The 14,615-nt window shown below is 44.0% G+C and overlaps 1 protein-coding gene across 1 annotated transcript in view; it reads left to right on the top strand.

Annotated features, from left to right (window-relative positions):
• LOC120916559 (receptor-type tyrosine-protein phosphatase H-like) overlaps nt 1-14,615 on the top strand; it is a 1,518,207-nt gene that overhangs the window by 716,423 nt on the left and 787,169 nt on the right. The gene's annotated exons all lie outside the window — the stretch shown is intronic.

Raw genomic sequence — 14,615 nt, 5'->3', positions numbered from 1 at the left:
CTAACGTCTTACAGTCTGCAAAATTTCCACCAAGGAGGGAGCGACACCTAACTTAATTGACCTGAAAGATGCTACATTTGGAAACAGGTAAGAATTTTTTCTAGAGTTTAACAATCCTGGCCCAGATTCACAAAGGAGATACGACGGAGTATCTCAGATACTCCGTCGTATCTCTCAGAGTATCTATGCGACTGATTCATAGAACTAGTTACGCATAGATATCCCTAAGATCCGACAGGTGTAATTGTTTTACACTGTCGGATCTTAGGATGCAGTACCGCGGCCGCCGCTGGGGGGAGTTTGCGTCGTAAACCAGCGTTGGGTATGCAAATTAGGAGTTACAGCGATCCACAACGTTTTTTTGCGTTCGCTACGTCGCCGCTAGTCTAGTTTCCCGTCGCAAAGTTAGTCGTCGTTTTGGGTGCCTTAACTTTAGTCAGCAAATGGATTGCTGTCTAAAGTATGGCCATCGTTCCCGCGTCGAAATTTTACATTTCACGTCGTTTGCGTAACACGTCCGGGAATACGGAAGTACGCTACGCACGTCGCCGATCGCAAAAATGACGTCAGTTCGCGCAAAGCACGGCGGGAATTTCGAAACGGAGCATGCGCAGTAGGTCTGGGGCGGGAGCGCGCCTAATTTAAATGATACCCGCCCATTCGATTTGGACCGCCTTGCGCCGGACGTATTTACCGCCGCAAGTTTCCAGGTATGTGCTTTGTGGATCGGGCACTAAAACTGAAAACTTGCGGCGGTGTAACGTAAACAGCTTACGTTACACGGGTGCAATTGTACCTGAATCTGGCCCCCTGTTTCTGGTAAACTGATGTCTAGTTTGAGTCACTGTCTAAAATGCTGGAGAAACAAAAGCTGTATATCAGTTTGTAGACTCTAACTTTCACACAGACTAAATAATATTCAATGATTTGGGTTATTTTTCCCAAAGAAATGTAGTACATTTTGGCATAAATTTATAAAGAAAGATTATTTGTTATTATTTTTATAACAGAATCTAAGCAAAACATCTTTTTTTCCCCCCCAAAAAATGGTAATTGTCTTGTTTATATAGCCCAAAAAAAAACAAAAACAAAAAAAAACTGTGGTGATGAAATATCACTAAAAGAAAGCTCTATTTGTGTAAAAAATCATATCAATTTAATTTGTGTACAGTGTTGCATGACTGAGCAATTGCCAGTTAAAGTAGCACAGTGCTGAACAGCAAAAATGGCCTGGTGATGAAGGGGTACAACCTTCCAGAGGTTGTGTGGTTAAACTGGCACATAATGTTCTTTTCTAAAAAAAAATAAAAAATGTGATTATTACTTGTCTCATCCTACACATTCCTTTCTTGAGAAAGGAAGGGGGGGAACTGATTCTTACAAACAAAGCAATGGGAGTACAACAACCACTGTGCCCCAAGATTATCTCTCAGCTTTTACATCTTTCCCATTTGTATACAGCACATACATAACATTGATATAGAAAAGGAATATTCCCACACTACCAAGAAAGGAGAATAAAATAAAAACAACACTAGTTGCTGCAAACTCCGGGATGGTCAATCCATAGCCATAAACAATAAATAAATACATAATGTGAATGGTGCTGCACTCTGAATGATACTAAACATATCACATATACACATTGTAAAGTGTTGAGTGCTTACACAAAAATTGAACTTTGCTCCTACTTCCAGGCATAGATCGCCGCAGTATCTGCAGCGATCTACGCCATGTCTGGCTCCTCCTCTGTCCCCCCGCTGTCTTCTGGGAGACACACATGTCCCAGAAGACAGCAGGGACCAGTAAAATCACGCAGCACGACTCGCAGTAGGGAACCAGTAAGTGACTTCCTTATTCCCTTAATGAAGATGGCGGCGACTCCACCCGTGAAATATGGGATGGGTCGGCTTCGGGTGCCAACATCGCGGGCTCCCTGGGCAGGTAAGTATCCATATATTAAAAGTCAACAGCTGCAGTATTTGTAGCTGCTGACTTTATTTTTTTATTTTATTTTTTACTTTAAGTGATACTGTATACATAATGCAATCCCAAAAATGTGTAACTAAAGTATTAGTGCAAAAAAGTGACAGTGCTAGATGGCAAAGTCCAAATAGGTAAACATCCTTCATAAATGGTGGAAAAGAGTGAACAGGTAAGGTGCTGCAGTCTCTGTCACTCAGTGCAAATAAAACAATATATAACTGTGACTTTTCTTTAGTGAAAAGACACCTCAATGTGAATTCGCCCCTTACATTACCGCTGTAAGATAACAGCGTGTATATAAATGAAATAGAAATCCTGCAGTGCATTGCACTAAATAGCCACTTAAAGATGACGTATTATAAGGATCATCTAGGTAACCTTGTATCCTGGTGAGTGGTTCTCATTAAGATGGCATGTATGGGCCTCCTTTGTACAAATGGATAGCAATGGCAATCCTCTCAGAATGGTGCATAAATGGTATGGAGAAAGAAGATAGGGTCCACAATAGTGTAGTATGTTTGCACTTGGGTGTTTTATTTAAAAGTAACTGATACTCACATTAAAAACAGAGAAGCAAGCTATACACCACGAGCGGTGAGCTCGCACACTGACATCCTGGATCCACTTCCGATACCTGTCTGTTCCAACGCGTAGCGTCACAATCACGTGACTTCGTCTAACTAATTCTTTGCGATCCATTTTAGCTACTTCTGTTTTTTCCTTTTTACATATTGGCTATCGTAGCCTTTCATAATAAATATTTGTCCAATTTTATCAGCTTGATCCAGCAAGTCGTTTTTTCCGGGTACAATTTCTTCTCGGGCGCTTCAGTTGGCCTTTAGTAGGGATATTAAATAACCAGAGAGCTGTCACCATAGAAACTGATTATTTATATCCCTAAAGGCCAACTGATGTGCCCAAGACGAAATTGCAAAAAAAAAAAAAAACGACTTCCTGGATCAAGCTGATAAAATTGAACAAAGATTTATTATGACAGTCTATGATAGCCAATATGTAAAAAGGAAATAATAGAAGTAGCTGAAATGGATTGCAAAAAATTAGTTAAAGATAAGAGAAAATAGGAATCATAGAAGATACATAGTACCTATTCTTAGACCACGGGTGCCCAACCAGTGACCCGGGGGGCCACATGTGGCCCACGGAGCACTCTGATGTGGCCCAGGACCTCCTGCTCTGGGATGGAATAGAATACTTTTATTAAAAGGTCAGTTTATTACTAAAAACAGTGTATATATGGGCATATTTGTTCTGCAGTAGTTACTGGGCTGCTTTCATACTAATCGGCAGATGCAGAGCAGCGCACCTGCAGGTTACCTGAACTGAGCCATAGACTTCTGTTATTACCTGCAAGTTTGGTGAGCTTTCTGAAAGTGCAACAACCCTGCAGAATATAATAGAAGTCTATTGCAAAGTGCAGAAAAGCCAAAGCTACACTGTGTTGCCCCCACGGTGTGGGTAAACCATTGCGCCTAAGTGTGAAAGCAGCCATTGGCCCCTTTCACATGGTCAGTCCGACCCAATTGGACCCTCCATTCACCTCCAAGGAGTGGCAGATGTAAACCGACTTGTGTCCTACTTCCAATCTGATCCGGCTGTGTCCGTGTCCACTCTGCGTAGATGTGCAGAGCGGACATGGACCTGCCATCCGCCCGCTCCGCTGTTTGTGGACCGCGACCAGTTACCAAGTCACTTAAGTGTCCCTTGCGCTTCAAAAGGTTGGGCATCCCTGTCTTAGACTATAATACTCCATATAGAAAAATCAAAGAAATAATAAAACGACATTGGCATATACTCCTAACAGACAGACATCTTCAGGATATAGTACTGGATAACCCGAAATTTGTATATAAAAGAGCTCCCACGATCCGCGACAAGATTGTCAAAAGTATACTAGACCCACCGTTGAGGGGTTTGACATTTTTTATCGGAAATGTTTTTTTCCCTGCAAACGCTGTTTTGCATGTACAAAAATCAAACGCCCGAAAGAAAAGAGATTTAATTTCACATCCACCAGTAAAGGAAACACCAAGGCCCCATACACACGAGAGGATCCATCCGCTGAAAAATCTCAGCGGATCGGTTTCAGCGGATAGATCCCCTGGTGTGTACGTTCCAGCGGATATTTATCCGCGGATATTTCCGATTTCCAGCAGATAAAAATTTGTTAGCATGCTAACAAATCTATCCGCTGGAATCGGCTCCAGCGGATCGATCCGGTGGTCTGTACAGACTCACCGGATCGATCCGTCCGAACCCGTCCCTCGCATGCGTCGTAATGATTCGACGCATGCGTGGATTTCCTTATATGACAGCGTCGCCGCGTCATCATCGCGGCGACGGCGCGACACGTCACCATCGCGGCGACACGTCACCATCGCGGCGACGGCGCGACACGTCACCGCGGTTGAATTCCGCACAGATTTGGATCCGATGGTGAGTACATGCCAACGGATCCAAATCCGCCAGAGGATTTATCCGCGGATACGGTCCGGAGGACCGTATCCGCGGATCAATCCTATCGTGTGTACCAGGCCCAAGGAGGTGAAAGACTTCAAATGTTGTAACACAGAGGGGGCAGCCTATGCTTTGGAATGTAACTGTGGGCATATATTGGACGCACAAAAAGACCTCTAAAAGGTATGCATTAACCACTTAAGACCCGGACCAATATGCAGGTAAATGACCAGGCCCCTTTTTGCGATTCGGCACTGCGTCGCTTTAGCTGACAATTGCGCGGTCGTGCGACATGGCTCCCAAACAAAATTGGCGTCCTTTTTTCCCCACAAATAGAGCTTTCTTTTGGTGGTATTTTTTCACCTCTGCGGTTTTAATTTTTTGTGCTATAAACAAAAATAGAGCGACAATTTTGAAAAAAATGCAATATTTTTTACTTTTTGCTATAATAAATATCCCCCAAAAATATATAAAAAAAACTTTTTTTTTTCCTCAGTTTAGGCCGATACGTATTCTTCTACCTATTTTTGGTAGAAAAAAATCCCAATAAGCGTTTATCGATTGGTTTGCGCAAAATTTATAGCGTTTACAAAATAGGGGATAGTTTTATTGCATTTTTTTCATGACTGCGACGTTATGGCGGACACATCGGACAATTTTGACACATTTTTGGGACCATTGTCATTTTCACAGCAAAAAGTGGTATAAAAATGCATTTTTTACTGTGAAAATGACAATTGCAGTTTGGGAGTTAACCACTAGGGGGCGCTGAAGGGGTTAAGTGTGACCTCATATGTGTTTCTAACTGTAGGGGGGCGGGGCTGGACGTGTGACGTCATTGATCGCCTTTCCCTATATCAGGGAACAGACGATCAATGACAGCGCCACTGTGAAGAACGGGGAAGGTGTGTTTACACACACCCCTCCCCATTCTTCAGCTCCTGTGACCGATCGCGGGACTCCGGCGGTGATCGGGTCCCGCAGTCAAGGAGCTTCAGACTGGGCGGCGGGCGTGCGCCCGCAACCCACGGCTGGGCATTTAACAATCACGTACAGGTACGTGATTGTGCCCAGCCGTGCCATTCTGATGACGTATATTGGCGTTAGGCGGTCCTTAAGTGGTTAAAGAACACTTACAGAATATCCTGAAGGGATTTGATAAACATAGTGTTACTGAACATTTTGCTATATGTCACAATAAAGATCCTGAGGTTCAAGGGACCCCAAAGACCAGATGCAAAAAAGCTAAAGAAAAAGGAGGGCAGTAGGATAGCGGTACAGGATAAACAAGTGAACTCAAAAGAGCAGTTATTTAAAAAAATATAAATTAACATGGTATTAAGAAAATAAATAAAAGACATCAAAAACAATACAGAAAACATGAGTCAACCATACAGAGCACCAGTGGTAGATTATCCCAGGAGGGGGAAGATCACAGTGAAAGTAGGGATCACGTAGAAGAGGGGAGTCTCTCATCTAGTTTCGCGATCAAGTCGATTTGTCAGGAGAGTTCTAAAATTAATCAATATACATTTATTAATATTAACAATAGAAAAGGTTGAGCTGAATATGCAAAAACACATGCAGACCAACCTTACACTAAAATCATTATAAATAATGTACAGTTTGGGGAACAGAGAACACTGTGCCGCTTACCTAAAAAAGTATCCCATCAGCTCAGACGCCAAAGCCACCATGAGGAGAGGTCTCCTGCTGCGACCAAGGGGACAGATTGGAGATGGACCTGTTCAACTACATATATAATAGGCGAATCATAAGTGGAGCCATAAGCAATGTGTAAAAAAGGAAGTGCAAGTGGATGTGCCTGTGGAGATATCAAAGCAACAAGTGAGGGAGGTGAAAGGAAAAAAATGGGGGAGGGGGGAGTTTGAGTGTGGAGGTGTGAGGAGGAGGGAAGGAAGGGGGAAAGGGGGGGGAGGGAAGGAAGGGGGGGATAGGGAGGGGGGAAAGGAGAAAAGGAGGACCATGAGGGAAAGTGAAGGAAGATCAAGAAAAGGGAGGGAGAAGAGGAGAGAAAGGAAAATAGAGCTAGGGAAAAAAGGAATGGAGGGGGAGGGGGGCAAGAAAAAGGGGGGAGAGAATGAGGGGGAAAAGAGGGGAGTTAAGGGGGAGGGAGATCTGAGAAAGTGTAACTGTATGAGGTGCAATACAGGGATTGCTGGGGTCCTCAATACACCCACATCTACAGCAACCGTGACAACACATTAAGTACTTGATAAATCCAAGAAATGTAAACCCAAATCCCGGAAATTTCTGGATTTAATGACTTGCCCAGCAATTTGGGCCTTTCTTCAGCTCTCCATTAAAGATCTAAAGCAAAATCACTGGCAGACTTTCCCTCCCAATCTTACCCCTAACCAACAATTGGCCCTGAGACAATTACAGAAACGCATGGATATTGTTGTAACGGTCAGGGGTTAACGCCATTTACAATATTTCATTCCACCAACCCACGACAGCTTATCAACACTCCACAATCCAGCAGATCCATAAGAATTCCCCAGAATAACGAGACACAGCTCTGTTCTCTGGTTCCAAACAGAATGAATACTTTAATGATAAACTCAGCTCTTCTTATACAGTTAGCAACCAAATATGGACAATGACTTAACTCCACCCACAACATGACACAAGGAACTTCAATACACATTCCTTTAGATAATGACATTTCAGATAATCTACATGAACTAATTACTAGTCATTTACCCAGATGTTCTGACTCTGCGATAAGCTATTCTCACCTGATACACAATACACATTCTTTTAGTGAACATAAGTCAGACGTCTGACCTTTAGAGGGTGTTAACTCACAACACATATTAGCATCAATAGAACTTTCACACAAAACAGGGTTAGTTGGCATAGCACCATGAAATATCTTAGGAGCCAGGCTTAATTAAAACAATAGACAATAGAATGCAATCACAACAAGCTTTTATCACTACAGCCAGGTAGACTTAATTAGCACCTCAACAGTCTATGTACCACATTGAATGAGTCACTCTCCTATTGACCTGTTGGGGTCAGAATTAACAACTTGTAATATTTCAAGATATCCTGCAATACATGAATTATCATTATTGTCCCATCTCATGTAATTCATGATATCATTTCTCAGTCATCCTATGCCCCTATTGGACATAGGATGACCCTAGACCCAAGAGTCATTAGTGAAGCTGGCACAGGAGTACCCCGCATCCTTCAAAAGTCTCTGGGTATCACGGGCCATTCCGTTACAATTGTAATAAAGCCATCAGATAAAGGTGGGAACATAGTTGTAATGACACATACTCAATACTGTACGATGTGCCACACAGTGTTAAATGACTATATGGTATAAATCTATTCCCTTACCCCTTATTCAGGATTTCATTGCTGAATTCCGTGAACTGTGCACGGGTGTGTTTTGGCGGAGATACCCTTAACTATTTACTTCTTAAACATCTGAGGACCCCTACTTTCTATACATTGCCCAAAACGCATAAAAACCTTTCACGACCCCCGGGCCGACCCATTGTATCAGGGATCGGTTCCCTGACTGATAATGCTAGTCACTTCTTGATGCCACATGTGTTGAGTTTACCCTCTTATATCCATGATATTAAAGGGTAAACTCCTACTGCCCTCTATTTTCTTTAGCTTTTTGCTTCTTGTCTTTTGGGTCTTTGGGGTCCCTTGAGCCCTATCGCTGTTTAAAATGATTTTCAGGATGATGGTTCTATACAATTTATATGTCGTGTTACCGTGTATTAAGAGGCTAACAATTTATTCACAATAAAGATCCTACCCATTTGAAGGGGGATCGAACCATATAAAAAACACTGGTGAGGTAGTCATAAACTGAGGACCCTCAGCCAGCTTGAATCCAAATGGATTTTTATATTGGATACTTTTGCACCTCGGGGTTTTTAGATGCCTTCAAAGTGTTGTTGCTAGGCAGAATAGTTAATCTTCCCTCTTCCTGCACCTAGGTGCTTAAGCTTCCTAACCTACACCGCACAGACTCCTGGGAATGTAGTGGGTGTAACTTTCCAGGAGTCTGTGCACTCCCCAGTCTCGAAGAATCATGTGACTTGAACAGTACAGTACAGGTGCTGAAACCTGATCTGAAACCTATTACACTGCTTATGCAGCACTGAGCATGTGCGAGATCTGCAAGGCTGAAATCTAGGAAGTCATACAGTCTGGCTTCATGATGCCCACACTTAAGATGGCCCCAGTCAATTTCTATTTTATATAGTGTCTAAATGCTGTAACAACCTAACAAAACGGACCTTAGTTTACAGACTAACTTTACTAGAATACATTAAGCTTGTGTATTACACAAGTGAAATTGTGGCCGGAACTCCGCTTTAATGATTTTTAATTTAGTAGAGGCTGTATCTTCCCAAGTTCAACTTTACCTTGATAGCACTCTCTTTTATCACGTGTTTCTTGCATTATTTGGGTATTTACATCTTAGGGCCCTTTCACACTGGTGCGTTTTTCTCGCGTTTTCGCTGTAAAAATAGCGCTATTTAAAACGCCCATAAAACGCTCCCCATGCCCCCTCCATTGAAATGGATTAAAAACCGCTGTAAAATCGCGGTAAAAACGGAGCGTTAAAATCGCGGTAAAACACTGCGATTTTACTGCGTTTTTACAGCGTTTTTAATTCATTTCAATGGAGAGGGGCATGGGGAGCGTTTTAATAGCGCTATTTTTACCGCGAAAACGCAGCAAAAACGCACCAGTGTGAAAGGGCCCTTAGTGACATCATCCTTTTCATCATCATCCAGCTCTCCATTATTATTTTATTGTTTTACTAATGATTTTTTTGACTGCAGCACCTTGCCTGTCATCCAAAAAGGGTCTGGGTGCCTGAATAAGGGGTGTCAGCGGCAGTCATAAATAGAGGGGTTGGCGCCCGTGCCCCCTTATGGACGCACCGCCTCTGAAATCCAGGGGGGGTTTATTTTGCAGTGGTCCAATGCACAATGCCTCTTTGGGGTGCAGCCCTCCTCAGACTGGGGAATCTTCAACAAACTACACACAGGAGGGTGCAAACACCTTGTGCATTACTATAGACAGACTTATTGCAACACACAAAACAAATGGATATTTACAGACAGTAAAAATCAATAGGCATAAAACACCAATGCTTCAGCAGAACGCGATGTGCCCATCATAGGACCAAAACCAATTGGATGGCTGACACGTTTTGGGGAACAGATCCCCTTCCTCAGAGCTAATGCAACCTGTAGTTCAGTGGCTTTTTAAACTAGTCATCGACCTGGGGCCCTCCTACAAAAGAGAAGGGTGAAAAAAGGGGTGGACATGGGGAAGCGATCAAAATAGAATATGCCCATATGTATGTGTCACAATAAAAATATATAATAATAATAAATATATAAAAATAAATAAATAGAGTGCATACAGACACCTCCATCAGTGTTCACCTGTGTACATGTCATGATAACAAGCAATGGTGACTGCATGCCCCACTCGTTCTCATTTGGAAAGGCATGGAAATCTCACAGGCACATACCATATCATGCCCCTACCGCTCCGTGGCTCCAGCAGCATGGCTCTTCCCCAGGATAGACCATGCTAGAATGCATGCTTAAGCCTGCTGGAACACAGAAGGGGTATGGGTCGGAAACATATTGCTTGCAGGCTGGAAGTGCGCCCACGGTGGGCCTTGTCCCTGCTGTGGAGCATATACAGAAGTCTGGCTCCACTAGATAAAAGCTCACAAGTGCACACATGGAATCCCCTATAGCAGTGGTCCCCAACCTTTTTGGCACCGGGGACCGGCTGCGTGGACAAAATTTTGCCAAGGCCCGGTTGGGGGGGAGGTTGGGGATGGCATGCGGGGGGTAAGCGATTTTTTGCGGGCAATTTGTCAGCGCATTATTTCTATTACATTGTAGTAATAAATGAAATAGTTAAACCCACCATAATGCAGAATCAGTGACAGCCTACCCCCCACATTACATTCCCAACCTCCACTTTAATATCCTCAGCCCCCCTCATATGACAGTTCTTGGTCACCCCAATTTAACTTCTTCAGGCCCCCCCACATTACAGTCCTCAGTCCCCACACTCCAGTCTCGGTCCCCCCCCCCCTCCACACTCCAGTGCTCAGCTCCTCTTTAATGTCCTCAGCCCCTCGCCCCCAAATCACAGCAATCCTGAGGCTCGGATTTCCCCCCCCCCCCCCCACATTCAGATATTAGCGCTTTACTTCACCCCCTCACCAGTGCTGGGACTAGGTCATCCAGCGCCCAGGGCGAAGATGGCAAAGTGCGCTCCTCCGGTTCGAACTTGAGCCCTTTCACACGGGCTTTCCGATCAGGTCTGTCTGTCAGTTTTTCAGGCAGACCTGATCGGAACCTCCATTCACTCCTATGAAGCGGCACAATTTTGTGCATGATCCTGACTGCGCGTGAACCTAGCCTTATAGCGGTTTCACACTGGTGCGCTGTGGTTTGACCACGGTGCGATTTGTATGTGTGATTTACTTGCAGTTTTAGGTGTGCTCCTGTTGAATTCTAGTGGACTGTGTGTTTTCTGATTGCACATCAAGGATGCAGCATGCAAGTCTGAGATTTGCTTTCATGAAAACAGTCTAATAGAATTGAATGGGAGCGCACCTAAAACTGTGGGTAAACTGCATATACAATCGCACTGTGGCCAGACCACAGCACACCAGTGTGAATCTACTATTGGCCCCCGTTCACATCGACTGTGGCTTTGAAATTGTGCGACCTAACCTGAAAATGGCACAATTTTAGAGCCGCATCTCAGTGTGACTTTGGGTTGCAACTTTGAAGACATCTGTGTGGCTTCATTCAGATGTCTATTGAAGTCGCACCCTAAATCGCATGTACTACTTGTGACTTGTCAAACTGCATGACAAATTGCTTCAATGTGAGGGGGGGGGGGGGGGCTAAAAGATTAGAAAAGAGAGAATTGGTGAGGAGGTTGGGGTGGTAAAAGTATGTGCTAATGTCTTAGTCATTAGTGACAGAATGTGCTAGGCTGCATGGTGAGTACAGGACAATTATGAGAGCTAAGAGCAAACTGGGATGGAAAGGGTGTAAGATCCCTGTCTGGAATGCTGAGCTGAGACGGCAGCATGGTGAAGATTTATGGAGGGACAGCAGATAAAGGACCACGGAGAGGGGGAAAAAATGAACTAAGCAGGGGAGCGAGGAGGATAGGTGCCGAGTGACTTACTGTGTGATCGTGCAGATAAGGCAGAGAGAAGTGTAGACGGGGAGGAGCTGAGATGAGCTGCTGACCACAGTGAAAGTAACAGGGAAGAAGGTGAAGTGACCCGGCAAGGAGAGCAAGTTGAGGGCGGAAGTGCAGCTTGCTTGAGGAGAGTTAGCAGCAGTAAACAGAGAATAGTGGAGTTGGCTGATTGGCTGCTAGGATGAAGGACAGTCCTAGCAGCCAATCGCCTGTGTGATAATCTCGGGCAGCTCCACCTTCCACCCAGAATTGTTCCGCCTCCTGCTGTCGGCTCTGTGAGGATTACAGAGCGACGGCAGTAGGAAGAAAAGTGTCATGCCGCCTGCTAGCACCCGCGGCCCGGCTGCAGAAGGGCCGCGGCCCGGTAGTGGGCCGCGGACCGGGGGTTGACGACCACTGCCCTATAGCATCCACCCCTTCCTCCACAGGTGACTCTTGTTGTAACATAGCCAACCCACTGGAAATGTGTCCTTGGCGGGCCGGAATCCTGGGATATGCCAGGCAGCACAGCGCACCACAGGCGGGGGCCAACTCCCTTGCTCGATGCGATCTCCTGGGATTCCGTACACCTCCTCCCTCAGGGACCTCCAACCGTGATGTGTGGCTCGGTGATATTCGGTTTCAGCCGCTATCTTGATGCTGCCACTTCACAGCTGCTTTCCTGGGAGAATTCGGATATCGCACATGCATCTGCAGGCTTCCTTCCTTGCAACTCACTCGCCTAGCGCCCGCCGGCGTCAGGTAAGTTAGTTTGGGTAAACCTTTGATATGCAGTCCGGCCAGGTTCCCCTCTCACTACTCCTCCGTGTCGCACTGCACCGTGCTTTGCGCCACCGCTGTGCTCTAAGCCAAAGCAACATCCAGAGCTGATGCAGATGCCGATGCCGGACTACACGCTGAGGTTTCCGCACCTCTAGCCGCAGATCCGGTTCGCTCCAGGGATAGCTTCGGAGGTAGCAGAGTGGGTTTACCATGCACTATTCTCAAGCTCCACGTGTCCAAGGACTCAGGAAGAGCATTTCATCATCAGGTGTATTGGGTCTCGGGTCTAAGTCTGAGCCTGGGTCATCATCATTCATTCATTCATTAATCATTTCCATCTGCTCGGGGATGGAGTCGGAGAACGGGAGTCTCAGCGCTCAGCTGCTGACCGGCGCCATCTTGCGTGGCTCCTACCCCCTACCCTAGATCTCTGAAGGGGTAATTTAAGTAAATCAAAAATTGGGGGACATTAAGGACAATTACAAAACATCAATATACAACATAATACCCCAGTGAGCCAAGCAGGTATAGCGATGCGGAGACAAATATAACATAGCAAATGACTAAAGTGGCTTGACAATTCTGAATGCCTTGTATCTTTCAAATACTGCTAACACACAGCAAGAAGTTCCCATCTGTTGTTTTCCTTTCTTTCCTGGTTTGTTTTTTCTTTTTTTGGACAGCATCAAAAACCGTAGTAGGATAAAGGGGAGGAAGGTGTTCTCCCTCCCTTTTTTTTTTTTTCCATAAAGAGCCCTGTATTCGAAAACTCTTATGAAAAACTAACTAAATACGAACTGGACATCTGAGTCTAAATTAACCCCTTCCTCTTGTTTTTTTCACAATTGGGTGTTTAACTGCATAATTATTGATATAATTGTTTATAAGGGTTTAATTTAATTTATTTTGTTTTTTTTCTTAATTTGTTTTCTCTCTAAGAGGGTTGTAAGTGGAATATTAATAGATAGAATTTTAGGGCATGTGGTAGTAGATGGATAAAGGGTGGTGATATCTGGCACTGTAGAGGGTAATATTGTATAACACGACAGTGTTTACATAAGTAATCACATAATAAAATAGATATTTACAGATAGATATTTACACCTTGAGATTGAATAACTAAATTCACTAATTAACTTGAGTATAAGTGGGGTTAGTATAAGACAAAATTAGTAGAGGTAACGTTTAGTGAAGGACAGGGAAAGGAACATCTAAATATAGTACGATAAAATACGCAGGATTAAGAATTAAGAGTATCAATTAATAAAAACAAAAATAACTAAGAAAAGTACAAGAAGAGAGAAACTAATAACTAAACATTATGCTACGAAATAAAACAATGGGGAAGCAAGGTCCAAAAGTTACAGAAAGTGGGAAAGGGAATTCCATAAAGACGTTTATGGTACAGGACAAAGTAGATCAAAGGGTAGAGCAGGAGATGGAAGAGATGGAAGAATCAGTCCCCCCTCTAGAGAGCTCAATAGCTGGGAATCTCAATAGTAGATATGTGCATTCCCGTTCGTACGAATGTTATTTTCGTACGGAAATTTCATTTTCGTACCTGCAGAATAATGTGTACATACGAAAAAATTAAAGCACCAAAATACGAAAACGACGGGATTACGAATGAACCACATAACGAACAACCGCAAATACGAACGAACGATCTGACGAAAATACGACAAAACGAAAACGGCAAAAGAACGAAAATTACATCTATAACAAAAGATTTGCATTCTCTATCCTGTTTGAATCTCCTCTCTGCTCGTATCCTCAGCCGCATGTCCACATGACACCTACAACAAAAGATTTGCATTCTGTATTTTGTTTGAATCCCCTCTCTGTTCGTATCCTCAGCCGTATGTTCACACGACATCCACAACAAAAGATTTGCATTCTGTATCCTGTTTGAATCCCCTCTCTGCTCGTATCCTCAGCCGTATGTTCACACGACATCCACAACAAAAGATTTGCATTCTGTATCTTGTTTGAATCCCTTCTCTGTTCGCACCCTCAGTCGTATGCTCACACGACATCCACAACAAAAGATTTGCACTCTGTATCTTGTTTGAATCCCTTCTCTGTTCGCACCCTCAGTCGTATGCTCATATGACATCCACAACAAAAGACCC

This window comes from Rana temporaria, chromosome 10 (assembly GCF_905171775.1).
Source record: "Rana temporaria chromosome 10, aRanTem1.1, whole genome shotgun sequence".
NCBI lineage: Eukaryota > Metazoa > Chordata > Amphibia > Anura > Ranidae > Rana > Rana temporaria.
The sequence above is the reverse complement of the archived record's forward strand: the minus strand, read 5'-3'. Positions and strand labels throughout refer to the sequence as shown.